Consider the following 27,500-nt stretch of genomic DNA (forward strand, 5'->3'; position numbering starts at 1 on the left):
ATCCATATTTAATATAAAGAATATTGTCTTGCAATTTCATTAAAAAAATAATCGAACCTACCATTAAAATTCCTTTCAAACCACATAAATTGCTGTAATTATGAATTTAAAAATTCTTTCTTACAGCCACGCATTGTTTTAATCCTTGATTTATGCTTGTCATAATAAATTAAGATGGCCTGTGTTTGTAATCCTGTTTCTGTATCAGTAAAGTTACGGCTTGGTGCTAAATTCTTAGATGTGATTGAATAATTCAATAAGCTTTCCACATTCATCACTGTACATTACTGAACCAGAACAAAACAACTTTTGCTATGATTGGAGGTAGAGTTGCAGCATCACGTGTTTTAACTATCTCCATATATCCAACACCTGGTTTAATGCTAGTGCCGACCATTCCAAATACCCATATTGAATCAGTAGAACTTCAAAAGTTCAAAGTTGGAACAAATGCTTTTTTGTTGACTAGGCGGACGTGAGTCTTTTTATAGTTTATTTATGACATATCTGTTTTTGATGTTTTTAATAGTTTATATATGACATGTCTGTTTTGACGTTGTTACTTATTTTAGAATGATTTATTGTTAATTTGTTCTCTTCATTCATTTATTTCCTTGTTTCCTTTCCTCACTGGGCTATTTTTCCCTGTTGGAGCCCTTGGGCTTATAGCATCTTGCTTTTCCAACTAGGGTTGTAGCTTGGATAGTAATAATAATAATAATAATAATAATAATAACCTCTGTAATATTTGCTTTCGTGTGCAAAGCAAAACTCGTCATTTTGCTCAATTATGCCATTACCACCAAGTCTAACGGGGTTTGCCTCGAAATACTTCATGCAGATTTCTCTAAAAAACTGTAAATATCAATCATGTTTTTTTCTGGAATGTTTCGAATATCAGTCACTGTAGTCTCACTCTTGCTGTTACAACAGTAATAGATAGCCTGAATCCACTTCTGTAGTGGAAGTTTAGATTTAGCAAAAAACGAGTCCTTACGAATAGAAACTTTGCTTTTAATTTTAGAAGACTCTTTAAATTGGCATTTCCACGTATAATTATCTTGTATAGAAGACAGTTAAGTCCAGTTCATTGAATTTCGCCACTGAATTCACTTATTTTCTCTCCTCAAAAGATTCTTTCTCTTTAACCAGTTGAAAGCAGGAAGAGGATCAAGTGTTGAAAGTGGCTGCACAACTTATTCATAAACTGCACGGTCCATGAGGAATTCTTTATCACTTGGTTTTATGTTGGAGTAAAAACATTTTGTCTCTTAGTCATTAAAGAGAAATAAGATTTTTCCTAGATACCGTCAAATTAAAACAACTTTTATTTGCTATCCTATAAATTAGTTTGTTAACACTTTTATTGGTTAGTCTTACTCATGTCGTTACACTAATAATAATCATCTTATAAACTGGCTAGCTAGCTTATTAATCCCATTATTAAATTTAAATTCCTCACCTGAAGGAAAACGACCCCAATTTTTTTCACCTGAAGATAAGCGACCCCAGCGTGTGTTGGGGTCCCCAATCTTCAGGTGATCCGCATGAAGTGCCCACTTATTCCAATAAAATACTAATTTGCATGAAGCACTTAATAAATACCAATTATCTTAAATCCAATCTCAAATTTTTCATCTAACCACAGAATTACTCCAATCATCTTTACAACAAAGTTAAGAAAAAAAAAACTATCTTTTCCCGCCTTCGTCTGTGCACTCTCATGTCACAAATCTTACCAACTAGGCATTACTGCAACTGAGTGGTTTGGAAAGTCTTGACCCATATACCAATACCCTTGGCAATAAGGAAGACTTGACAGTTCCTTATGTTCTTGAAACCTATACGCTCATCCCCTACACATTTACTGTCCAAATGCACTGAATTACATCCTAAGACGTAAAGCTGTTCAGTTTCATTGTATGGTTAAACTATGGATTAGAATCTCTTGCCTAATTGTAATAATACTTTAGCGAATCTATCGTACATCAAGCAATAAACCTGTTGCAATAAAAACCAAGAGATAGATATAATATGAATCCATTGGACATACAGCTAACTGTTAACATTTATATTTATCCAATGAATAATCGATTATAGTTAAAAGATTGACTATAGTGTCACATCTTTAACACATGGTTTTAACTCAGTCCACTGAATACAAATGCTGATGTATTGGCTACCCCATGCACCAGCAGCAGCCTCAAAATATTCTACCTATCGTGCCATAACACCCAGACGAAGTTACTCTATAACAACAAACTTTCCTATATTATTATTATTAATAGTAGTAGTAGTAGTAGTAGTAGTAGTAGTAGTAGTAGTAGTAGTAGTAGTAGTAGTAGTAGTAGTAGTAGTAGTAGTAGTAGCTGCTAAGCTACAACCCTAGTTCGAAAAGCAGGATGCTATATGCCCTAGGGCTCCAACAGGGAATATAGCATATTGAGGAAAGGAAATAAGGGAAATACAAGAGAAGTAACTAACAAGCAATACGAAATATTTTAAGAACAGCAACAACACCAAAATAAATATTTCCTATATAAACTAAAAAGACTTTTAAACAAAACAAGAAGAGGAGAAATTAGATAGAATAGTGTGCCAGTGCCAGTGCCAGTGTGTACCCTCAAGCAAGAGATCTCTACCCCAAGCTAGTGAAAGACACCATGGTACAGAGCCTATGGCACTATCCAACAACAATCCTGTTACACAACTTGAGCCCTTTGTACAGTAAGAAAAACTTCTGTGTAATTTACACACATTCAAATGCTTTGTTATAATCAACAAATGTTCATGAAAAAATCTAATCTGATATATACCTAATGGTAGGTCAACCCTCTTCAGTCTAAAAAAAAAAAAAATAGAAGATATATGATCAGTGCACAGCTAGACTAAATGACACACAAGATCTAGAATGCAAATATAACCAAGACAAACTTTATACAAATTAATATCAAAGATAACCAGGTTTGGTGAAGAGAACCATGTACACAGTTATTATAATATAGCAATTTAATTCGGATCAAATACCAAAGGCATTACATAAATGTACAAATCTTTTAAAATATACACTAGGAATACAATAGCCCTAACACTACCTATTAAAAAACCGTAATTTTAATCGAAAATTCTCCGTAAAAAAATATGCTGTTCTCAGCCGTAATTCAGTAAAATACAGGCGACTGTAATTTATACCCTACTTTGTTTATCTTTTAAGGTTGGTGAGCCTAATAACACTCCTATACGTCAATATATTTATCTTGAAGACGGTAAATGCCTGGCAACATTTATTCCAGGATTTTGACCATCTTTAATGAAGTGAAAAGTATCCTGTTACTCTTACCTCAAAGTCCTCCAATGATGCAGTTAGAAGCTCTTGGTCCGTGACACCCAGATTAGAACAGCACCTGTAAAATTATAATTCAATCAGCTACATACAAAATTGAAAGTCACTAAAAATTGCTTCATTTTTTGGCACATTCACACATGTGCAATGAACTAGAAAATACAGCATTATTGTTTGATCTTTCTTGGAGAATCCCAAATAGAATTCCTCCTATCCTATTTACATCGTATCCTATGTATATCGTATCCTATACAGAACCCATTTGGAGTCTCCTGCTCATGTAGACCATAGACTACAGCATGTACATCGTAGATTATGTTAAGTTTATAGGAGTAATGTATATAACAAATATAGATTTTACCTTTCTACTTATTACTCATGTTCATGACGTCAACATCTAAATTTAATATGTTTATCTTACTTCTCTTCAGTCAATTATGATAAATACACCGATTCCGTTTACGAATTCAATAAATTGAGCAGTGTTCAACCTAAAGACCAAATGGAAACCATCATCTAATTCTCACATTTAAAACAAGGGACATTTGGATCCTCTATCACCAGCATATTACAAAAAAAAAAAAAAAAAAAACAAGAAAAAAAAAACAAGCAATCGTGCCTACATACTTGTTCGTCCACAATCAGAGTTCATGAGCTGTCCAACTTCTAAAATCTCTAGGTTGAGAGAGAGAGAGAGAGAGAGAGAGAGAGAGAGAGAGAGAGAGAGAGAGAGAGAGAGAGAGATAGAGGTGGTTACATGGCAGGGGTTAATATATATACCAGGCATATGCCAAATAACTACCTGTTCGTAATTCGAACTTATCAAATAATTCTACAAAATTCTTTCATCTTCAATCACAATCTAGTAAAAGGATAGACATTTTATATATTCTATATCCAACGAAGATTCATAGATTCTTTCAAATACGAATTATCTTTCATAATTAGGATTAAGGTTTTTGTGGAATGTTAGTTTGGGCATTTAAACTATTGATTGGGAAATTAGGTTGTCAGGAACTATTCCTCGAGTTGACGACTTCACAAAACAAGATGGCAGGTAGAAATTCCTTCCTTAAACTTCAAATATTCACCTTATTCGCATCATTAAGCTTATCTAAAGTTGATTACCTTACTAGTTTACTGAAATCCGCCTTTACTTGAAACACTATGGAAAAAAAAATCTTATCTAGTTATTTAGTTTAAATTTCAATGCTTGGGCTCGCTCTTAAAGTAATAATGTCCAAGTTAAACTTTTAATTTCTCAACGAAGGCTTCCTTTAATACTTTTAGTTCAATTCAAAATACTACTAATCTTGCAACAATTTTTCCCTGTCATGAAAATCAGAAGGTCACTTGGTGGTAGGAGACGAAACGTCCTCATTCGTCAAATCAAGGGAAATATCAGTTGACAGAAAACCTGTCTACTTCTCCAATAGAATACTGAAAGATGACTGCTCATTTCCACACAAAATGCTGGCCTACACGTTCTGCCATTTAGATGAGTAATAAGTTACCAACACACAATATAATGTATACAGTCCAATGATAATCAATGCATTATTACTGGCTACATATTAGGTCATTCAAATAAAAATTGGACAAGTAAATGATAAGAGATATTGATCATTACACCATGTTATCAACTGTGCTCCAATATTGCATGCTTTCTTACCAATTATATTATTATTATTATTATTATTATTGTTGTTATTATTATTATTATTATTATTACTTGCTAAGCTACAACCCTAGTTGGAAAAACAAGATGCCCTTGGACTTGTAAGCCCAAGGGTTCCAACAGGAAAAATAGCCCAGCGAGGAAAAAGAAATAAGAAATTAGATAAATGACTTGAGTGTTTTTACGCTTACACTGAGCTAACAAACAAACTCTCCATTATTGTCGGTATATTTAACTATTCTCATATCAAGACAATTGAGAAAAGCCAAGGAAATCCTACCTGCATTAATACAACTTACTTTTACTTTTAGGGCTTTATTTCTCGCCCTCCACCAGACACTTAAAGAGTCTGTTCAGGCGGGCCTTGGTGTGTGAAAATAATTTCTTTCCAGTTAATATTTTGCTCTGTATCGTTATCAGTTATTTCGCTAGCATTTGTATTCAGTCTTAATACTTTTCTGATCACTATTATAACACTTTCCAAAGAGATAAGTCTTCAGATTTTTGTGTGCATCATTTATCAATTCATGATTAGTTTTACTTACATCGAGTTGTATTCATATGATATAAGAAAATATATTTAATGTACTTCGCCTGCATATTCGGCCATTCTGATTACAGTTCCTTACTAATATTACATAAAAAACAATGTAATACTAGGCAGGCAGTTAATTCTAATAGCCAGTCCTTCTCCATCATGAGGCTCAATACTACACAGTACTCTAGAAGTTTTATTCCAGCTGTTACCAAGTTGTGGAATGATCTTCCTAATCGGGTGGCTGAATCAGTAGAACTACAAAAGTTCAAAGTTGGAGCAAATGCTTTTTATGTTGAACAGGCTGACATGAGTCTTTTTATACGTAGTTTTTATATGATATATCTGTTTTGACGTTGTTACTGTTTTTAGAATGATTTATTGTTAATTTGTTCATCATTTATTTCCTTTCCTCACTGGTCTATTTTAACAGTTCTATGCTAGAGTAAACATTATTACAGTATTGAGAATTGACTGAGCCTCTTGCTTGAGGGTAACACTCGGACACACTATTCAATCATTTCTCCTGTTTTTGTTTTTTTTTGAAGTTTGAAGTTAATATTCTTAAAATATTTCCTTTTAATTGGTTATTACTTCGCTTATAGTTTATTTCCTGTCCTCACTGGACTATTTTTCCTTGTTGGATTCTTTGGGCTTGTATCATCTTTCTTTTCCAACAGGAGATGTGACTTAGCTAGTAATAATACAAATTTGGATCTAGAGAAATTAACAAGACAAATTATTTAGCATTGAAGCATAAGCTGTCGGCGCTATGTGTCTGGTTATCCCTTAGAAAATCTTAAGCGATGCCCTGTTTATAAAGTCCTTGCCTAATGAACGCCAGACTGGGGTTAGAGTCCCACTACATTCGTTAGTTTCTTTGGTCGCTGCAACCTCACCATCCTTGTGAGCTGAGTCATCAGCAGCCATTGCCTGACCCTCCTTGGTCTTAACTTGGATGGAGAGGGGGTTTGGGCGCTGATCATATGGATACATGATCAGTCTCTAGGGCATTGTCCTGCTTGCTAGGGCAATGTCAATATCCCTTGTCTTTAAACCTTTTAAATGCCCAATTGAATCAACAGCTGCTAAAGACAGACTACAATACGACATTGTTCCTTTGGGTCGTAGTGAGAGATGGTCTCCCTATAGGCCTATAAGGGCTGAGTGACATAAGAAACAAAGGGATTAAGATGAAGCAAAGCTTTGGGCTTTTAAATTAACACTTATGGCAACCACTGTTAGTTATTATAGTCCTATGATTATACGACTTCAATTAGAAACACTCCAAAATCAAATTATTGTTCTCTAGTCTTGGGTAGTGCCATGGCCTCTATACCATGGCCTTGCACTGTCTTGAATTAGAGTTCTCTAGCTTGAGGGTACACTCGGGCACACTGTTCCATCTTATTTCTCTTCTTGTTTTGTTAAAGTTTTTATAGTTTAAATAGAAATATTTTTTTCTAATACTGTTATTAAAACATTTAATTTTAATTGTTGATTACTTTTCTTGTATCCATATTTCCTTTCCTCATAGGGCTATTTTCCCTGTTGGAATTAAAATGACAGTCTTTTACTCTACTTATATGACTAGCTAAAGGGAAACTCGTAGAAGCTACAGTATTTGCCCATTTAAGATAAATTTTCCACTTCTTATATATTAAATACCAAAAGAATTGACTATTTCTAGTACAAGAATATATGCCTATTCAAGTGTAATTAAAAGTTCCTATTAGTTAAATCTCACACAGAAAAATTAAGCGAATAAACTTTCTAAAGGTCGTTTACGACTAAATTTGTGCCCAGGAAGGTGTTCTACTTTACTTTTTACTTTTAGAGGTTTATTTCTCGCCCTCCATCAAACACTAAAGGTCTGTTCAGGCGGGCCTTGGTGTATGAAAAAATAATTCCTTTCCAGTTAATATTTTGCTCTGTATCGTTATCAGTTATTTCGCTAGCATTTGTATTCAGGCTTAATAGTTTTCAGGTCACTATTATAACACTTTCTAAAAAGATAAGTCTTCAGGTTTTTCTTGAAGGCAGCCACATTTGTGCTATTCTTGACATCGAGTGGAAGGTCGTTAAAGAGTCTCGGTGCAGCATAACTGAACGTTCTTCCTCCTATTGCATGATTCACACTAATTTCGAATAGTCTATGGGGGTCATCTGCATGTCTAACTCTTACAGTGGCGCTGGTAGCTTCAGGGTAGGGGATCAAGCAATCACGAAGATATTTTGGCTTATCACCTGTAAGTGCTTTGTGAGTCAACAAGCAAATTTTAAATTCAATCCTAGCCTTAACAGGTAACCAATGTAGATCGATCAGTGCAGGAGTTATTCTCTCCCGAAATTTAATGCCTTTTATCAGTCTAGCCGCCCGGTTTTGCACATTTTGAAGCTTCCTTAGTAGTGTATTGGGCAATTTGTAGTACAGAGAATTGCAATAATCAAGCCTTGATATTACATGACTCACCACTAAAATTTTTGTACTGCCCTCTGTTAAATATTTTCTAATAAATGCTATGTTTCTCAGGTGATAGTTACACACTTTCACTGTGTTCACAATTTGGTCCTTCATTGACAAATTACAGTCTATCAGTACACCCAAATTTTTCACAACAGGCACAATCCCAACATCAGCATCACCAATTTTTATACTTTGAATTAACTGGTAATTCTTCAAAGCCACCCTTGTGCCAAAGAACATACATTCTGTTTTATCATCATTTAATTTGAGCTTTTTCCTCTGCATCCATGTTTTTATTTCAGTCATTATCTCATCAATTTTCTTCTTTGTATCTTGTGTTGTTGAAATTGAGAGGTAAAACTGAGTATCATCTGCATATAGTTTAAAACCCACTTTGTGTTTTTTCAAGATGTGTGATAGCTCGATAGTATATATGTTAAACAAGATAGGGCCCAGGACACTACCCTGTGGTACACCCTTCATAAGAATTCTCTCATTGGATCGGTTTCCAGAAACTTCTACAATAGTCTTCCTGTTCACTAAGTAACTTCGCAAAAATTTCAGTGCTTCCTGAGTCACTCCAATAGACTTCAAGTCGTCAAGTAAGTACTCGTGCACAACAGTGTCAAAAGCAGCACTAAGATCTAACATAATTAAAATTCCACACTTTCCCCCATCAAGAAGACCTATCATATCATTCATTATTGAGCACAAAGTAGTTTCTGTAGAATGATTAGCTCTGTAGGCCGATTGATTTTCCGGGAATACCTGTAACTCGTCAATATGCGCCCACAATTGCTCACTTATGACTTTTTCAATAAGCTTTGACATGTAGGATAAATTTGAAATGGGCCTATATGAATTTAGCTCGTTTACATCACCTTTCCCTTTGTAAATTGGTTTGATCAACGCAGTTTTTTCACAGCTAGGAAAACAGGATTGCGATATACTTAGGTTAATTATGTTCAGGTAAATATTATATACGACTTGTTTGTTTGGAGCTTCACTTATTGAACTGTTTGGGAAAGGGTCGTTTCCACAATATGTATTCTTCATCTCTCTCATAACCTTTAACAAGTCGCACATATTTATCTCCCTAAATTTTATTAACTTCTTTCCCTCTTTCACTGGCATAGCTGACTGTCCCTCCAAGTGATTTTGGGGGAAGCCTCTATAGATTTTATCAATTTTTTCACTAAAGAATATAGCAAAACTCTCTGCACAAACATTATCAGGCAAGACATATTTTTTCTTTAATCCCATCAAATCATCGAGGTTTTTATGAAAGTCCTTCATGTTATTAGTTTTTTTACATTCGCCGTTGTAGAATTTTCTTTTTGTTTTTTCTAACAGGATGTTATAGTCATTTCTGGCCTTATTATATAGATTTCTGGCTTGTAAGGATTTGGCTCTTTTCCATCTACCTTCCATCTTACGTCTGTGTCTTTTTGCCTTTAATAGTTCACTATTATACCATCTAACATTTTCGCGTACCACTATTTGTTTGTTCTTTATGGGACACATGGTATCGTACATTTTTCCAAAATTGTCGTTGTATTTCTTGGTATAGCACCCAACACATTCTATGTCTACCATATGTTCACATTGTGTGTTCACACAAGACATTTGCGCTACACTAGCTTCAATAAAATTCTCAGCATCAAAATTTTCCCGTTCCCTATATGTGATCCATTTTTTCAATACTCTGGTGCAATTTATATTAACATTAAAGGTGATGAGTTTATGTGTTTTTGAGATCTCAAAGTCTGGTTCCACTTCAAGGTTTTTTATTAGGTCTGAGTCTTTTCCACATATGACCAAGTCGAGTGTATGACCACCTACTGACGTTGATACCAAAACACTGTTTATTAAATTAAACATCTCAAATACTTCCTTGAGTTCTTTAGCCTTATTATCATTTTCATCATCTACCCAACAGTTGAAGTCTCCACCAATTAATGTATTTTTAATATCGTCCACCACACCCACAAGAATACTAAATTCTTCAATGAATTTAGTCATATTACTCGCTGGTGGTCTATATAATGATATTATATTCAATACCTTATTGTTTCTTGTCAGTTTTAAACAGATATATTCAAACGTTTCAAATACCATTTCATTCATGATAGAAACCCTAGAGAAAGTTTTCGACACAAAGACACCCACTCCTCCTCCAGTTTTGTCCTTTCTTGGTACGTGATAGAAATCATGAGTACACGGCGTCATCTCCTGAATCTTTGAGTTATCACTAATATTTCCCTGCAACCAAGTTTCCGTTAATAAGCATAAATCTAATTCCATCTCGTTAATAAGATTTCTAATCTCTAAGGTTTTATTCCCCACCGATTGAATATTTATCAGACCACACTTAACCAATGGGCTAGACTCCATGATCGGTTCTATTTTTTATCCTGGTAAGCTCCTCCTTGTATACCTTACAGTTATCATCATATGTCCTATGATTCGTATCATTGTAATTCCTCATTGTGCAGTTATGACACTTTAACGTATTTACATTACAATCCGTGGTTCGATGATCCTGGCTACACTTGGCACATACCTGAGTCTTGCTACAATTTTCAGCAGAATGACCAAATTCTTGGCATTTATAACACTGAAATACATTGTAGGAATCATAGATTTTACAGCATCCTCCAAGCGTGGTATATACTCTATCATCTCTTTTACGGAAGACTTTCCTGATAGTTGGACTACACTTTATAATGACGTGTAATTTACCGCTTTGTCTTGATTTAAACTTCCTGATCAATTTAAAGTCTTCTTCATTTTCACATATATCATTCAACCATTCATTCTTCTCCATTATACTGGCAATTATATCATCTTCATTTTCATCAATATTGCAGACCTTGATCTTCGGTTTAAGTAGATCCTTTTTATCTACTTCTACCTTAATGTCATTCTTGACCTCTTCTAAGTCATTTTTAGCCTTTTCTAACCCAGTTTTATCCGCAAAATTAACTACCAAGTGGCCTTGTTTAGAGGTTTTGACCTGTTCGACATTCGTGGTTATCTTCTTCATGATAGTTTTCTTGATATCTGAAGCCTTCTTATTTTCCTCCGTAGATTTTATAACCAAAGTGTTTCTTGATTTCAACTTACTTGCATATGTAGTCTTGGTCACATTCTCTTTTTCATATTCCATAAGTTTCTCTTTCAGCTCGACAATTTCTTGACGCATATCCATGTATTGAGCAGTTATCATATCCATAAAACCAGACATCTGTTGTTGTACATTTACCTTCATCTCCTCTATGATGATGCTTAGTCTCGTTATGTCATCAACACATGCAGACTCAACACATTTTGGACATTTATAAATGATGTTCCTGCTTTTTAAAAGAGTACTTGAACCATCCTTTAAATTAGAGCAAGCTTTTTCATCATGGTACCATCTTCGGCATTGGTCGCATTGCATCCCATCATCGACATAGGACTCACAGTGCCCACACATGCCATGATTGCCTCCGTCATCACATTCTTCATAAGCTGCTGCCATTATACTTTCCTCCCTTCCTGTGAGTACCTCGTCAATTTCATTCACACACAAACAAAACACAAACGGGGTAAAACATAACCTCCTTCCAACTTCGATGTGCAAGATATCCACAAATACGTAAATCAACATAAAATATAATTAATGATTTGCAAATGAACTAAAATTATAAATAAAACTATAGAAATATCACGTTAAGACGTCCTGAGAGTTTCAAACTAACCGATCGTAGATCGACGGCCTTTTCACCGAAGAAAATTCTATTAACTAATCGCATAATAAATTCATAAATTGCATCCAGATGAATCATATTATATAAATGAATCATGAAAAATATATAAAATTAAGAAAATATAGTAAAACTAAGCGTGGAGGAAGAAAATAAGATATGGGGAAAATCGGGATACTGTCGGTGAAGAGACCATATTGGTAACGGCCTTTTCGCCGACGACAACTCCAAAAATAATTCAAATTTCGAATTCATAAAATGAATGCAATATTAATCATATAATGCAGGTGAATATTAAAATATATAGAAAATGAAGAAAATAATATAGAATTTTGTACAATTAAGCGTGGAGGAAGAAAATGAGATATGGGGAAAATTGTGAGATTGTCGGTGAACAGACCATTTATGTTACGGACGCCCTTAACATCCCCCATGATAATTCCATTAACTTTCGATTTTGTTTAATTTATGAATTAAATTAAGATGAATCATAAAATATATTGAAAGTTAATGAAATATAGTACAAGTTAGTGTGGAGAAATACGAAGAGATATGGGGAAATTATCTGAGAAGAGACCATTTTCAAGTTTGAGTTTGTTACCCGATTAAATCCGCGCACTGGATATCCCTAAGTCTACCTCAAGTCTTTTGATAGTTTATAAATAAATTCACCAACAAAAGATACATCTAAATACAAATGATTATATTAACATTTTGGTTTTCAAAATACTTTCTATTTTGAAGCCAGCAAAATTACAATATTTTAAACTCAATTCTTGCTTTAGTAGGCAGCCGGTGTAAATCAATTAGTGTAGAAGTGATATAAATTCTCTCTCTCTCTCTCTCTCTCTCTCTCTCTCTCTCTCTCTCTCTCTCTCTCTCTCTCTCTCTCTCTCTCTCTCTCGTTTTAAATACCTGTTCGCTAATTGTTTAAGGCTGTTACACAATCTACTCTCAATCTCTATTCTGACTATAAAATGATTTAATTGTAGGTAAATCAAAAATTTTAAAGGCGTAGAGAGAGAGAGAGAGAGAGAGAGAGAGAGAGAGAGAGAGAGAGAGAGAGAGAGAGAGAGAGAGAGAGAGGGGGGGGGGCGGCATTTTTTAGTTTAACTTCAAATACCTACTTGAAAGTACAGTATTTCGAGATTATAAAATGAGAAAAAGTCCACTTGAAAGAACGCCTCCTCGTAGGCGTTTGAACTTAGGGGCCTTGGCTGCCTCACATAGGGTGCACTGTAAGCATTACTGTTTACTGTTTGCATTGTTTATCTTAGGTTCAGTAACGAACATCGCGTTCAGGTTCCTATAGTCACAATCCATAATTTAGGTTTTAAACATCAAGATATAATAAATTATAATATTCAGTACCCTTTGAAATTCTTATAGCTTCTTGCTTTTCCAACTAGGGTTGTGGCTTAGCAAGTAGTAGTAGTAGTAGTAATAATAATAATAATAATAATAAATGAAGCTTATATGGCTTTTATTGAACAATTTGAGAGAGAGAGAGAGAGAGAGAGAGAGAGAGAGAGAGAGAGAGAGAGAGACTTGGATGAATATACATTTCAAAATATTGTTGATTGATTCTAGATATATATCAATCAGAAACTGTCTTTCTTCTCTGGTTTAAGTAGGATTTATTGATGACCTGATTAAGGAATCCCTGATTGTGGGAGCCACACTTACTTGAGAAGGATTTTGTGTCCTGCAAAAGTGGTCGTTTCGGTAATTTGCTAGACTGTAAAGACTTAGGCCTACACTTCGAGATTTAAACGTAACAGGTTGCAAGCATTACCTACCACGTAGAGAGAGAGAGAGAGAGAGAGAGAGAGAGAGAGAGAGAGATTTAAAACTAACAATTAATTTTCCCTATCATTATTTCCTAAAACAGTCGCATTCAAACTCTAATAATGAAATATTAAACCTTAAGTCATGTCACCTTTACTGACATTTCAGAAGAGTCACTTGCCGTCAAATATGAAAATACTCTAATTTAGACACGAGAAAATAAAAAAAAATGAACCACTGAAATATACTAAGAACAGTAACGACGAATAAGATCTTTCATCTATAAACTATAAAATTCAAAAACAGGAAAATGAGAATAGATAGAACAGCGTGCGCAAGTGTACCCTCAAGCCTCAAGCGAGAGAACTCTGACCTTTTGTTTGTATCGAGTCTACACCAATAAGTTTTGGTGCCACATTATACAGTTATTCTATCGAATACACTAATATGAATATGCACATAGAAGCGATGTACAGTCAAATTCATTAGTACCCCGACAGACACACACACTGTCAGTGACTCCAATGCGAACTCTACATAAGGTTGGTAATGTTTTGTGACTGTCGGACACTTAGTGAAATTCACTAGAGCGTAGTCCTCCGCCATGGCATCTTATTTCTCGGTCTTTTGCTCTACCTTCACCTTGACCTTTGACCTTAATATGTATTAATTGGCGTGGATTTTCCTAAACTCAAATATGAAACAAGTTTGAAGTCTCTGTGACAACGATGTCCAAACTTATGGCTGATTACGTGAATTGGACATTTTGCTTAACCATGATCTTGATCTTTGACCTTGACCTTTCAAAATTTAATCATTACGAGATTATTACACAAAAGTTAATCCCTGCGAGTTTCATTACTCTACGATTAAAATTGTGGCCAGGAAGCTGTTCACAAACAAACGCACAAACAGGTGGTAAAACATAACAATAAGGTGTCATTCTTTAGCCCATTTCCATCGGGCGATTTTCAAAACCAAGACAATTTAATGGACGTAAATCTGAAGTTTCATTAACTTTAATTAAAGAAAAAAAAACAGGATTTTTAAAATACATTTTTCAAGTTTTAAATGGTTGTATTAAGTCGAGTCTTCCTGTTGGTCACTAACTCGATTTTAACCAACAATATTTTAACGAATACAAGAATTTAGTTGACCTCAAGTTTAGTGTTTCCTTTGACAAATAATCTTATAAAATTAGGTAAAGTTAACACACACTCCCCCCAGGTAAGATACACAAATCTTACACCCGAATCCTAGGGGGGATTTACCACAAAATCCTGGGGTATTAAAAAAAAAAAAAACCCTAGGGAATTTACCACAAAACCCCTGGGCGATTTACCACAAAACCCTGGGCGATTTACCACAAAACCCTGGGAGATTTACCACCAAACCCCTGGGCGATTTACCACCAAACCCTGGGCGATTTACCACCAAACCCTGGGTGATTTACCACAAAATCCTGGGCGATTTACCACAAAATCCTGGGATTTACCACAAAATCTGCTTTACCACAAAATCCTGGGGTATTAAAAAAAAAAAAACCTAGGGAATTTACCACCAAACCCTGGGCGATTTACCACCAAACCCTGGGCGATTTACCACCAAACCCTGGGCGATTTACCACCAAACCCTGGACGATTTACCACCAAACCCTGGAGGATTTACCACCAAACCCTGGGCGATTTACCACAAAATCCTGGGAGATTTACCACAAAATCCTGGGAGATTTACCACAAAATCCTGGGCGATTTACCACAAAATCCTGGGATTTACCACAAAATCTGCTTTACCACAAAATCCTGGGGTATTAAAAAAAAAAAACCTAGGGAATTTACCACCAAACCCTGGGCGATTTACCACCAAACCCTGGGCGATTTACCACCAAACCCTGGGCGATTTACCACCAAACCCTGGGCGATTTACCACCAAACCCTGGGCGATTTACCACCAAACCCTGGACGATTTACCACCAAACCCTGGACGATTTACCACCAAACCCTGGGCGATTTACCACAAAATCCTGGGAGATTTACCACAAAATCCTGGGAGATTTACCACAAAATCCTGGGAGATTTACCACAAAATCCTGGGAGATTTACCACAAAATCCTGGGAGATTTACCACTAAACCCTGGGCGATTTACCACAAAACCCTGGGCGATTTACCACAAAACCCTGGGAGATTTATCATAAAACCCTGGCGATTTATCAGAAAATCCTAGAGGATTTATCACCGAATCTTGTGGGGGGATTTTCGCCAAAATCCTAAGGTGTGATTAATAAAATTTCTAAGGGGAGATTTACCCAAAATTCCTGAGATATTTATCCCGAAATCTGGAGGAGTTCAACACAAATTCTGGGGATTTAACTACAAATCATGGGGAATTTAATCACGATTCATGGGGGATTTAATCACGAATTCTGGACAATTTAAACTATTATTCGGGGATTTAACCATATGCCCTGGGGGATTTAACAGCGAATCCTAGGTCTAACCCGAAATACTATGGGGATTTAACCACGAATTCTGGGGATTTAAGCCACGAATCCTTAGGAGATTTAACCATGAAACACATAAGGGGGATTTAACCACAAGACATAAGGAAGATTTAGCAACGAAACATAAGGGGGATTTAACCACGAATTCTGGGGATCTAAGTCACGAATCCTAAGGAGATTTAACCACGAAACATAAGGGGGATTTACCCACGAAACATAAGGGGGATTTACCCACGAAACATAAGGGGGATTTAAGACATGAATACTAAGGAGATTTAATCACAAAACATAAGGAGATTTAATCACAAAACATAAGGGGATTTAACCACAAATTCTGGGGGATTTAACCCGACTTCTGGTGTAAAACTATTTACAGTATAAAAATAACATTGCATCCTTCTTCAGCACCATGAAATTTAACATAATACTGCTATATTATGCAAAGTTATTGTTTTCCTCTATTACTTTTTCATAATTTGAAACAACTAGACACACGGGAAACGAGTTGATTATAAAAAAAAAAACTAGAGAATTATAAAAAAAACTAGAGAATTATAAAAAACTACAGAATTATAAAAAAACTACAGAATCATATAAAAAAAACCCTACATAATTATAAATAAAAAAAAACCTAGCCTGGTTTCCTCACTAAACGACCTGGAACTGACATCGTCAACATAGACAACCAAACAAAACTTCGTGATGCCAGCGTATATTTTGATATATATTCAAAATATATACTATACTAGAAATAATTACTCAAATTGTCCATAAAATATACAATTCACAAATAATGACACTTTTGAGTCATTCACTAAAAAAGGAAAACAACTTAAAATATTGTTTTGTAAACAATTAAAATATTTTTTTCCTTATGAAGACAAAACATTTTGGTAGAACAAATTGAGATAGTTTAAAAAAAAACAAAAATACCTCTGAAAACATTTTGAAACGAACAGTTAGTTCTCAAAAATAAAATGTTTTTACGAACGATATAAAAAGACTATAAATTGCTAATACAGACACTTCGAGATTTTCAAATAATTTATATGAGTCACAAATAGGCCTAAATGTTCAAAACTACCTCTAAATGAATAAGTATATTGATAATAAATGCACCTATAAAATTATAAAAATCAAACCATTTATGATTTAATCAATATACTCACACTTAATGACAGTACCATGGCCTTCCACTGTCTCGGGTTAAAGTTCTCTTGCTTGAGGGTACACTCGGGCACACTATTCTATCTTATTTCTCTTCTTGTTTTGTTAAAATTTTTATAGTTTATATAGGAAATATTTACTCTAATGTTGTTACTGTTCTTGAAATACTTAATTTTCCTTGTTTCCTTTCCTCACTGGGCTATTTTTCCTGTTGGGGCCCCTTAGCTTATAGCATCCTGCTTTTCCATTAATAATAATAATAATAATAATAATAATAATAATAATAATAATAATAATAATAATAATAATAATAATATAAGAGCACTGTTTAATAATGACTTAATTATATCAATACACTGAAAAAAAAACTTGATTTTCATTGGAAATTCTCCGTAAAATATATATTTCTCAGCCGTATTACGGTAAAATCCGGGTTGGTGACGGTAATATCACTCATTTACGTCAATATATCAGTTTTTAAAAGGATAAATATCTTGCAATATTTATTCTAGGATTTTTACCAGTTTACTTTAGGGTAAATTTCAAGCAATGTAAATGACGCTCGGAAAACATATATACCATCAGTATTAATTTCAATTTTAATAAAATTTCAATTACATCAGGAATATAATTTATATACGTTTAATAACCAGAATAAGTAAAATAAAAAAAAAAATACACCAGTAATATATAAATTGAATACACAAGAAATGGACATATCAGTTCGCTGTATTTATAAATTAACTAAGTCCGATTAATTATTATAATTAGCACAAATCACCACAGAGCATAAAAAGATTTTAAAATTGAAAAAGGCCAAACAAAATAAATAACTTCAACTCTAACCAACATCATTCGTGGATAAAAAAGTCTAAATTTCGTGGTCCACTTGGTCCAACCATCAACTCTCTCACCTGTCAGTCACACCTTAATGACAGATATTCAATCCCTCGACTACCAGTAATATATATGAAGCTAATTAAATGTACATTATCGTGTTTATGACCTCATAAAATAGGTTACGATGTTTCAATGACTTTACACAGACATATAATGGAAGCAATCCTTTCTGAGTGGGGATACCTTAACGTGGTGAAAGGGTTTGCGTGTCGCCATGAGCAGCAAAGCTGTACTGGACACCTATACTAGGTTGGTTTGCTCTGAGCGAAGACAAAAATCTCCTACCATTAATGAGCACTGGCCAGCATGATGATGAAAAAGGGCCAGACCCCAGACATGAATAAAGACATTATATATATATATATATATATATATATATATATATATATATATATATATATATATATATATATATCACGCAGCCATTTCTAGTCCACTGCGGGACAAAGGCTTCAGACATGACATCATTCATGTCTGGTGTCTGCCCAATTTTCATCACATTTCTTACATTTTAATCAAACCAACGTCTTATTAACATATAAAATGTCTACTTATTTCTATAGATTTCATAACTGTATAACTTACCAATTAATATATATATATATATATATATATATATATATATATATATATATATATATATATATATATTATATATATATATATATATTATATATATATATATATATATATAAATTCAAAATCAATTTCTAAATCTACCACTCAACTGACCTTTGATCTTCACTCCTTCAGGGCTCGTAGGGAAATGCTCTGAAAACCAGGAAATTTCCATCAGCCAATCATAGGCCTCCAACATAACCCCTTTGTAAGCCAGTCTCTCATTGGTTTAAACTTTCGTTCTTTGGCTAAGATGCTTAGATGCTGTTTTCCTATTGGCTGGAGTCTTCCAGTCAATTTTGATTTCAAAGGATATTTTTAAAACGAAATTATATCATGGCCAGTGACATATTCAATAATATATTTGACAAATTAATACTAAATTTATGTCAATTAATATGCCAAGTTGGAAATTGGATAAAAGGAAACTTTAAAATTTAATAAATCGTAAAATTAAAGAACTGAAAGACTTTCTTGGCAAACAAGCAAACAAGGTGGTTGGTTCTTCCAAAGACAGATTCTGTATTTTGCATACAGAAAGTCACTGGCTGTAATCAATATATGTAATAACTTCAGTATTTTTGAGCCAATGAATTTAAAGGATGTAACAGAATTATTATGTTTTATAGTACAGTTTTGCTGGTCATGGCGATACAAAAATTATTTCACAACGTTAAGGTATCTTCCCTTAAAAAGGATACGTATATACACACACACACACACACATATATATATATATATATATATATATATATATATATATATATATATATATATATATGTATATATATACATAAATATATATATATATATATATATATATATATATATATATATATATATATATTTATGTATATATATACATATATATATATATATGCATGTGTATATAACATACATACATACATACATATATATATATATATATATATATATATATATATATATATATATATATATATATATATATATATATATCCATCCATATACCAAGGCACTTCCCCCAATTTTAGGGGGTAGCCGACACCAACAATGAAACAAAACAAAAAGGGGACCTCTACTCTCTATGTTCCTTCAGCCTAATCAGGGACTCAACCGAGTTCAGCTGGTACTGCTAGGGTGCCACAGCCCAACCTCCCACATTTCTACCACAGATGAAGCTTCATAATGCTGACTCCCCTACTGCTGCTACCTCTGCGGTCATCTAAGGCACCGGAGGAAGCAGCAGGGCCTACTGGAACTGCGTCACAATCGCTCGCCATTCATTTCTATTTCTAGCACGCTCTCTTGCCTCTCTCACATCTATCCTCCTATCACCCAGAGCTTTCTTCACACCATCCATCCACCCAAACCTTTGCCTTCCTCTTGTACTTCTCCCATCAACTCTTGCATTCATCACCTTCTTTAGCAGACAACCATTTTCCATTCTCTCAACATGGCCAAACCACCTCAACACATTCATATCCACTCTAGCCGCTAACTCATTTCTTACACCCGTTCTCTCCCTCACCACTTCGTTCCTAACCCTATCTACTCGAGATACACCAGCCATACTCCTTAGACACTTCATCTCAAACACATTCAATTTCTGTCTCTCCATCACTTTCATTCCCCACAACTCCGATCCATACATCACAGTTGGTACAATCACTTTCTAATATAGAACTCTCTTTACATTCATGCCCAACCCTCTATTTTTTACTACTCCCTTAACTGCCCCCAACACTTTGCAACCTTCATTGACTCTCTGACGTACATCTGCTTCCACTCCACCATTTGCTGCAACAACAGACCCCAAGTATAAGTACTGATCCACCTCCTCAAGTAACTCTCCATTCAACATGACATTCAACCTTGCACCACCTTCCCTTCTCGTACATCTCATAACCTTACTCTTACCCACATAAACTCTCAACTTCCTTCTCTCACACACCCTTCCAAATTCTGTCACTAGTCGGTCAAGCTTCTCTTCTGTGTCTGCAACCAGTACAGTATCATCTGCAAACAACAACTGATTTACCTCCCATTCATGGTCATTCTCGTCTACCAGTTTTAATCCTCGTCCAAGCACTCGAGCATTCACCTCTCTCACCACTCCATCAACATACAAGTTAAACAACCACGGCGACATCACACATCCGTATGAAAAGACTGAATAACTACTAGTAAATATATAAATGATACCAGATTGCTATATAGTTACCCAAAGTATTATTCTGATATATACCCTGATATCAATAATGAATATATGTGTATATATATATATATATATATATATATATATATATATATATATATATATATATATATATATATATATATATATATATATATATATATATATAGAGAGAGAGAGAGAGAGAGAGAGAGAGAGAGAGAGAGAGAGAGAGAGAGAGAGAGAGAGAATATTTGATGTCATTCGAAAGATCAGTGTTGGTGGCCTTCATAGGCCTATTTGAAATATTGAAGTTGCTAATTACTTTGAAACTTTACTGCTCTAATAATATCAAGTTCTCTTGCTTGAGGGTACACTCGGACACACTATTCTATCTAATTTCTCTTCCTCTTGTTTTGTTAAAGTTTTTATAGTTTATATAGGAAGTTTTTGTTTTAATGTTGTTACTCTTCTTAAAATATATTTTTCCCTGTTTCCTTTCCTCACTAGGCTATTTTCCCTGTTGGAGACCCTGGGTTTATAGTATCCTGCTTTTCCAACTAGGGTTATAGCTTAGCAAGTAATAATAATAATAATAATAATAATAATAATGATAGATGCAATTGGTGTTTAGCTTTACAATTAATATTTTTTGTTAAAACATGTCACTTTCTACATGAAATTTTATCCACATAGAGGATTTACCAGTGGCTATAATGGGAAATATAAGGATTATTATTATTATTATTATTATTATTATTATTATTATTATTACAAGCCATGCTATAACCCTAGTTGGAAAGATAAGATGCTATAATCCCAAGGACTCCAACAAGGGAAATAGCCCAGTGAGGAAATGAAACAAGGAAATAAAACTACGAGTAAAGAATAAATAACCAGAATAAAATATTTCAAGAACAGTAACTACATTAAATTAGATCCTTCACATATAAACTATAAAAACTTAAAAAACACGAGAGGAAGTCAAATAAGATAGAATAGTGTGTCCGAGTGTACTCTCAAACAAGAGAACTGTAATCCAAGACAGTGGAAGGCCAGGGTGCAGAGGCTATGGCACTTCCCAATACTAGAGAATAATGGTTTGATTTTGGAGTGCCCTTCTCCTAGAGGAGCTGCTAACTACTTTCAGCAAGACCATCATTCAAGTAGGCTACAATTTCACAACTGAACCAAAGTTAACTATTGAGAAAGTCAAGTAGATTAACTAGTTAAACACTGATCACCTCTATGTGATCTGGATTTAGTAGCCTGGTGACATAATCACCTATAAGTGACCTGCATATAGAGCTTGTTGACTTTGAAGACATTCCAACCAAATATTAAAAATGAAATTACTTTCTTCATCTGTTTTCTAAAGACTTAAAATTCCATACCTCCTTATCAAGAAGAATGAACGGATAGGGTATAAATTGAGGTGTGTGTGTGAGGGGGGGGGGGGGTGTTACTGGCACCACCATCCTACCACCCCCTCCCTATCAACACCCCAATGACAGATGATTGACAGGTCTTGGACAAATCGTGGGAAGGTGTGAGACAATAATATTCCCCGAGAGGACTTGGAAGAAAGAACACAGAGAAATGCAAAGATTGGGACCAATGGTAAAATTATGAAAAAAGATTATGTTAATCAGTAATCACTTGCTAAAGACATATTCCTGTGAAAACAGTGCTGCAGTAACAGAATAAATGAAAAAAAATACAAACAATGAAGTTTCTGTAACCACAGCCCTACACCCGAGAATCTGAGAAAATACGAGAATTTCTATAGGAAGCACATTGATGCCACTGATACAGGCACGCACGCACGAACGCGCGCGCGCGCGCACACATAAAAACCAACCCAAAAATTAGATATATAACCCAATACTTATAACACCATTTTCAGGATAAAGATCAAACAAAAGATAGTTGAATGACGCTAAGAAGTGTATTAAACGCATAACTGTTTTGAATATTAATACATACAATGAAACACTTATTTCCCGACCTTTTGCTTAACCTTGACCTTTGACCTTAATATGTATTAATTGGCGTGAATTTTCATACACTCTAAGATGAACCAAGTTTGAAGTCTCTGTGACAACGATGTCCAAACTTATGGCTGATTACGTGAATTGGACATTTTGCTTGACCTTTGACCTTGACCTTCCAAAATTTAATAATTTCCAGTTCTTACATAATAGTTAATCCGTGCAAGTTTCATTACTCTACGATTGAAATTAAGGCCAGGAAGCTGTTCACAAACAAACACACACGCTAACAAACACACAAAAAGGGGGTAAAACATAACCTTCCAACTTCGTTGGCGGAGGTAATAAATGTGTCAACAAACAAATGAATATTATTTAGAAATACATAAAATAACAGACAAGGAATAACAAAACTGTATCAGTAGTATTCCCGCTGACCCAGACGAATGTGACGTTAGTCGAGAGTAAAGTAGATGGTGACAGAGAATCCTGGGAATTGAAATCAGAGATAGTGACAGGGCTGGACTGGCCATTAAGCACATGTCATTCATGCGTTGTTAGGCGAACTTAGATTTGCAGACAGAACGAAGCAAAATCTATTTGATGAAAAAGGGAATAAAAACGGTTGGAAACTCATGAATAAAACAAGTGTTCACATTGGCACTACTTCGTACCACTTCATGTCTTAACACTGTTAATTAAAATGCCACATTTAACTCCACTCATAGCTTGTTCTAGCAAGCCAGTTGAAACTTAGTTGCTTCCTATACTGTTAAGGTGAGCTATATTACTACCCAGTGCGGCCTGCTACTATTATACTATAGTGTTCAGGCCCAAGGCATGAGGTCCTTTCATGGATTATTGGTCACCTCTTTTAGATCTTGGTACCTTCTGCTTCCCTCCCTCCCTCCCTCCCTCCAGGTCTTGTGGTCTCTCCAACTTATTTTCAACACCCTCCTCCTCCTCCTCCATATCCACATTTCGAATCTTTGGCAGAGGCTTCTTGTCTGTTGCTTTTATAGTCCAGGTTTTCAGAACTGTGTAATGCTACACTCCATGTGAAACATTTTACAAATCCTTTCTTCAGTTCCATTTTGAGTTTTCCCGTCATGATTATTATTATTATTATTATTATTATTATTATTATTATTATGATTATTATTATTATTATTATTATTATTATTATTATTATTATTATATTCAATTAACCAAGAGCCATGAAACCTATTGCAAAGAGAAGGGTAGCAAGATACACATTCATTGTTTAAAGATGAACAGCAATAGCTATAACTTATGTTTTTACTTCTCCTGAACTGAATGTAGTAGTAATTATTGAATGGTATTGAAATAAGACAAAAATTTAAAATAGACCTGCAACAAATCTAAAATATCTACGAATCAATATATTTTCTTATAATCGTATCAAACGCTGAACTGCCATACTATTCCTTTGAACACAAAACAAATCAGTTGCAAAAATCTATAGCAAACTTATATCTGAACTGAAGGATTCATTTCTACAAAGGGTGTCAAAGAGAATGGTAAATTAACCCTAATATGGTATCTATCAATATTGGCATTGGTGTGTTTTAGGTTTGGTTTCGGTTTGGTTTGGTTTGGTTTTAGTTTGATTTGGGTTTGGCTTTGGTTTAGATTTGGTTTTGGTTTGGTTTTAGTTTGGTGGTTTGGTTTTGGTTTCGGTTTGGTTTGGCTTTGGCTTTGGTTTGGTTTTGGGTTTGGTTTTGGCTTTGGTTTGGATTTGGTTTTGGCCTTGGTTTGGTGTTAGTTTGGTGGTTTGGTTTTGGTTTTGGTTTAGGTTTGGCTTTGGTTTGGTTTTGGTTTTGGTTTCGGTTTGGTTTGGCTTTGGTTTTTGTTTGGTGGTTTGGTTTTGGTTTTAGTTTGGTTTTAGTTTGGTGGTTTGGTTTTGGTTTTGTTTTAGTTTGGTGGTTTGGTTTGGTTTTGATTTGGTTTGGGTTTGGCTTGGTTTTAGTTTAGTGGTTTGGTTTTAATTTAGTGGTTTGGTTTTGGTTTTGTTTTAGTTTGGTGGTTTGGTTTGGTTTTGATTTAGTTTGGTGGTTTGGTTTGGTTTTGATTGGGTTTGGGTTTGGCTTGGTTTTAGTTTAGTGGTTTGGTTTTAGTTTGGTTTTGTTTTAGTTTGGTAGTTTGATTTGGTTTTGACTGGGTTTGGGTTTGGCTTGGTTTTAGTTTAGTGGTTTGGTTTTAATTTAGTGGTTTGGTTTTGGTTTTGTTTTAGTTTGGTGGTTTGGTTTGGTTTTGATTTGGTTTGGGTTTGGCTTGGTTTTAGTTTAGTGGTTTGGTCTGGTTTGGTTTTGGTTTTTGTTTGGTGGTTTTGTTTTTGTTTTGTTTTAGTTTGGTGGTTTGGTTTGGTTTGGTTTGATTTTAGTTTTGGTTTTGGATTATTTTTATATTGGTGGTTGAGTTTGGTTTAATTTGGTGGTTTGGTTAGGTTTGGTTTGGATTTAGGTTAGGTTTTGGTTTTGGTTTGCTTTTAGTTTGGTGGTTTGGTTTGGTTAAGTTTTGATTGGGTTTGGGATCGGTTTTGGTTTGGTGGTTTGGTTTGGTTTTGTTTGGTTTTAGTTTGACTTGGTTTGGTTTAGTTTAGGGCTTTGTTTAGTTTTGGTTGTGTTATGGTTTTTGTTTGGTTTTGGGTTTGGTTTGATTTTCGTTTAGGTTTGGATTTTGGTTTGGTTTGGTTTAGTTTGGGTTATGGTGGGTTGGGTTGTCTCGGGTTTAGTTTGGTTTTCATTTTGGTTTTGGTTGTGGCTGGGGTTTTAGTTTTATTAATTGGTTTTAGTTTGGTTTTGATTTCTGTTTGGTTTTAAGTTTGGTCTGGATTGGTTTGATTTAGGTGTTTTTCTTTTTTGGGGGTTTGGTTTGGTTTTGGTTGTACTGTGGGGTTGGTTTGGTATGGTTTGATTTGATTTGGTTCAGTTTGGGTTTATTGTTCGGTTTGGTTTTGTTTTATATTGGTTTGGTTAGGTTTTGTATTGATTCGGTTAAGTTTGGTTTGTTTTGGTTGGTTTATTGCCACACTAAATTAGAATTTCTATTGTCATATGATATATTGCATTCATATATCTAGTTGGCCACGTGGTCACTGTTTAGTATTCCTCCTAACAAAATTCCCGATAATTATAACTATAAACAAGTTTCCAACTCCATCTATTGGCCTCTGAGAGAAGCTTGGTTGTTCTGATTAACTGCAGGGGAGGAAGGGTGTTAGAAAATTGTCCTATTTGCAATTTTCTCTAAAGTTATAGTTTCAAATAAATTTCAGTATTTGCATTTAGAATTAATTTCCTAGACTGTTCTGCTGAATACTTATATTAAGGCTGATATGATTGAACTAACGACATTTTAAGTAAGGCTGACTTTATTTTTCCCCTAAACTAATAATGCATTGGCCCGTCATAAGCGAAATGAAGACTCGAATTACCAACGGAATACATGCAATATAAAAATAATAATATATAAGTGGCTTGTATGATTATGTATCACGAATCCTAAATTATATTCTTTATATGAATTCTAATAATTGGTGTTGATAAATGAGCTCAATTAATCATATTTTCTGTGATTAATCGTCTTTTGATGTTTCATAGGTTGGTACTCCTGACTGCTGCAAGGACACTAAAATAAGGTGTTGGGATGACGTCATCGTAAGTTTTGAGCAGACGAAATGGGAAAAGAATGATTTCATACGTTTAATTAGGGGATGAAACGTTGTCTTAACGTATTATTTTATATGCTTACAGTTAAAACGTATTTATTACAACAATAAATATCTATACAATAAGTAAATAATATCTAAAATGGTACTCAGTGTACAATAATTTCTACAAATTCGAACTATTTTCAACAGTGTCGTACAAACTATTTCAAGTTTCGGTTGGTAGTATCTTCAAAGATTTCCCAACTTGTACACAGACAACGGAATGGACAAATAGCTCAAATTCTTAATTAGAATTAGAAAGAAACTAGAATTTAATTTTATTTCTGAATTCTTCATCAGTGTCTCGCAGGAGGCTTCGTCAATTTACCTAATAAGAAAATAATAAAAACATTGAAGATTGTAGCTGTATTTTTATAATAATAATAATAATAATAAAAATAATAATAATAATAATAATAACAACAACCTTAAGTACTACACTAATTCTCCTTCATTACGTAAAAAACCTAGATGTACTATCAAATACCAGAGATATTTGTTAGACAAAAGATATATCAATATTAATAGTTTAGCAAAAATCTATATCTGTAAACATCATCACCTTGTTTCTATGAATAATTTTGAAATGTACCAGAGGTTTTGATAACTTTGTCTGGGATGGTGTGTTAATATAAGGGTTAATATAAGGGTTAATATATTGTTTAATATTATCATCGTCAGTATTATAGGTTAAGGCAGACAGTTCATTATGTAATTTAACTGTTACATGATCTCACTGTTTAAGATTCATAAAATGTATCAGAAGTTTAAAATAATGGGTTTTAGATAATATGTTTTACTCTCATATATATATATATATATATATATATATATATATATATATATATATATATATATATATATATATATATATA

The 27,500-nt window shown here is 34.2% G+C and overlaps 1 long non-coding RNA gene across 1 annotated transcript in view; it reads right to left on the bottom strand.

Moving 5' to 3' along the window:
• LOC137637561 (uncharacterized) overlaps positions 1-27,500 on the bottom strand; it is a 63,272-nt gene that overhangs the window by 28,457 nt on the left and 7,315 nt on the right. The window contains exon 2 of the long non-coding RNA XR_011043704.1: positions 3,341-3,404. This is a non-coding gene — a long non-coding RNA (uncharacterized lncRNA). The remainder of the gene's footprint in view (positions 1-3,340; positions 3,405-27,500) is intronic.

This window comes from Palaemon carinicauda, chromosome 3 (genome assembly GCF_036898095.1).
Source record: "Palaemon carinicauda isolate YSFRI2023 chromosome 3, ASM3689809v2, whole genome shotgun sequence".
NCBI lineage: Eukaryota > Metazoa > Arthropoda > Malacostraca > Decapoda > Palaemonidae > Palaemon > Palaemon carinicauda.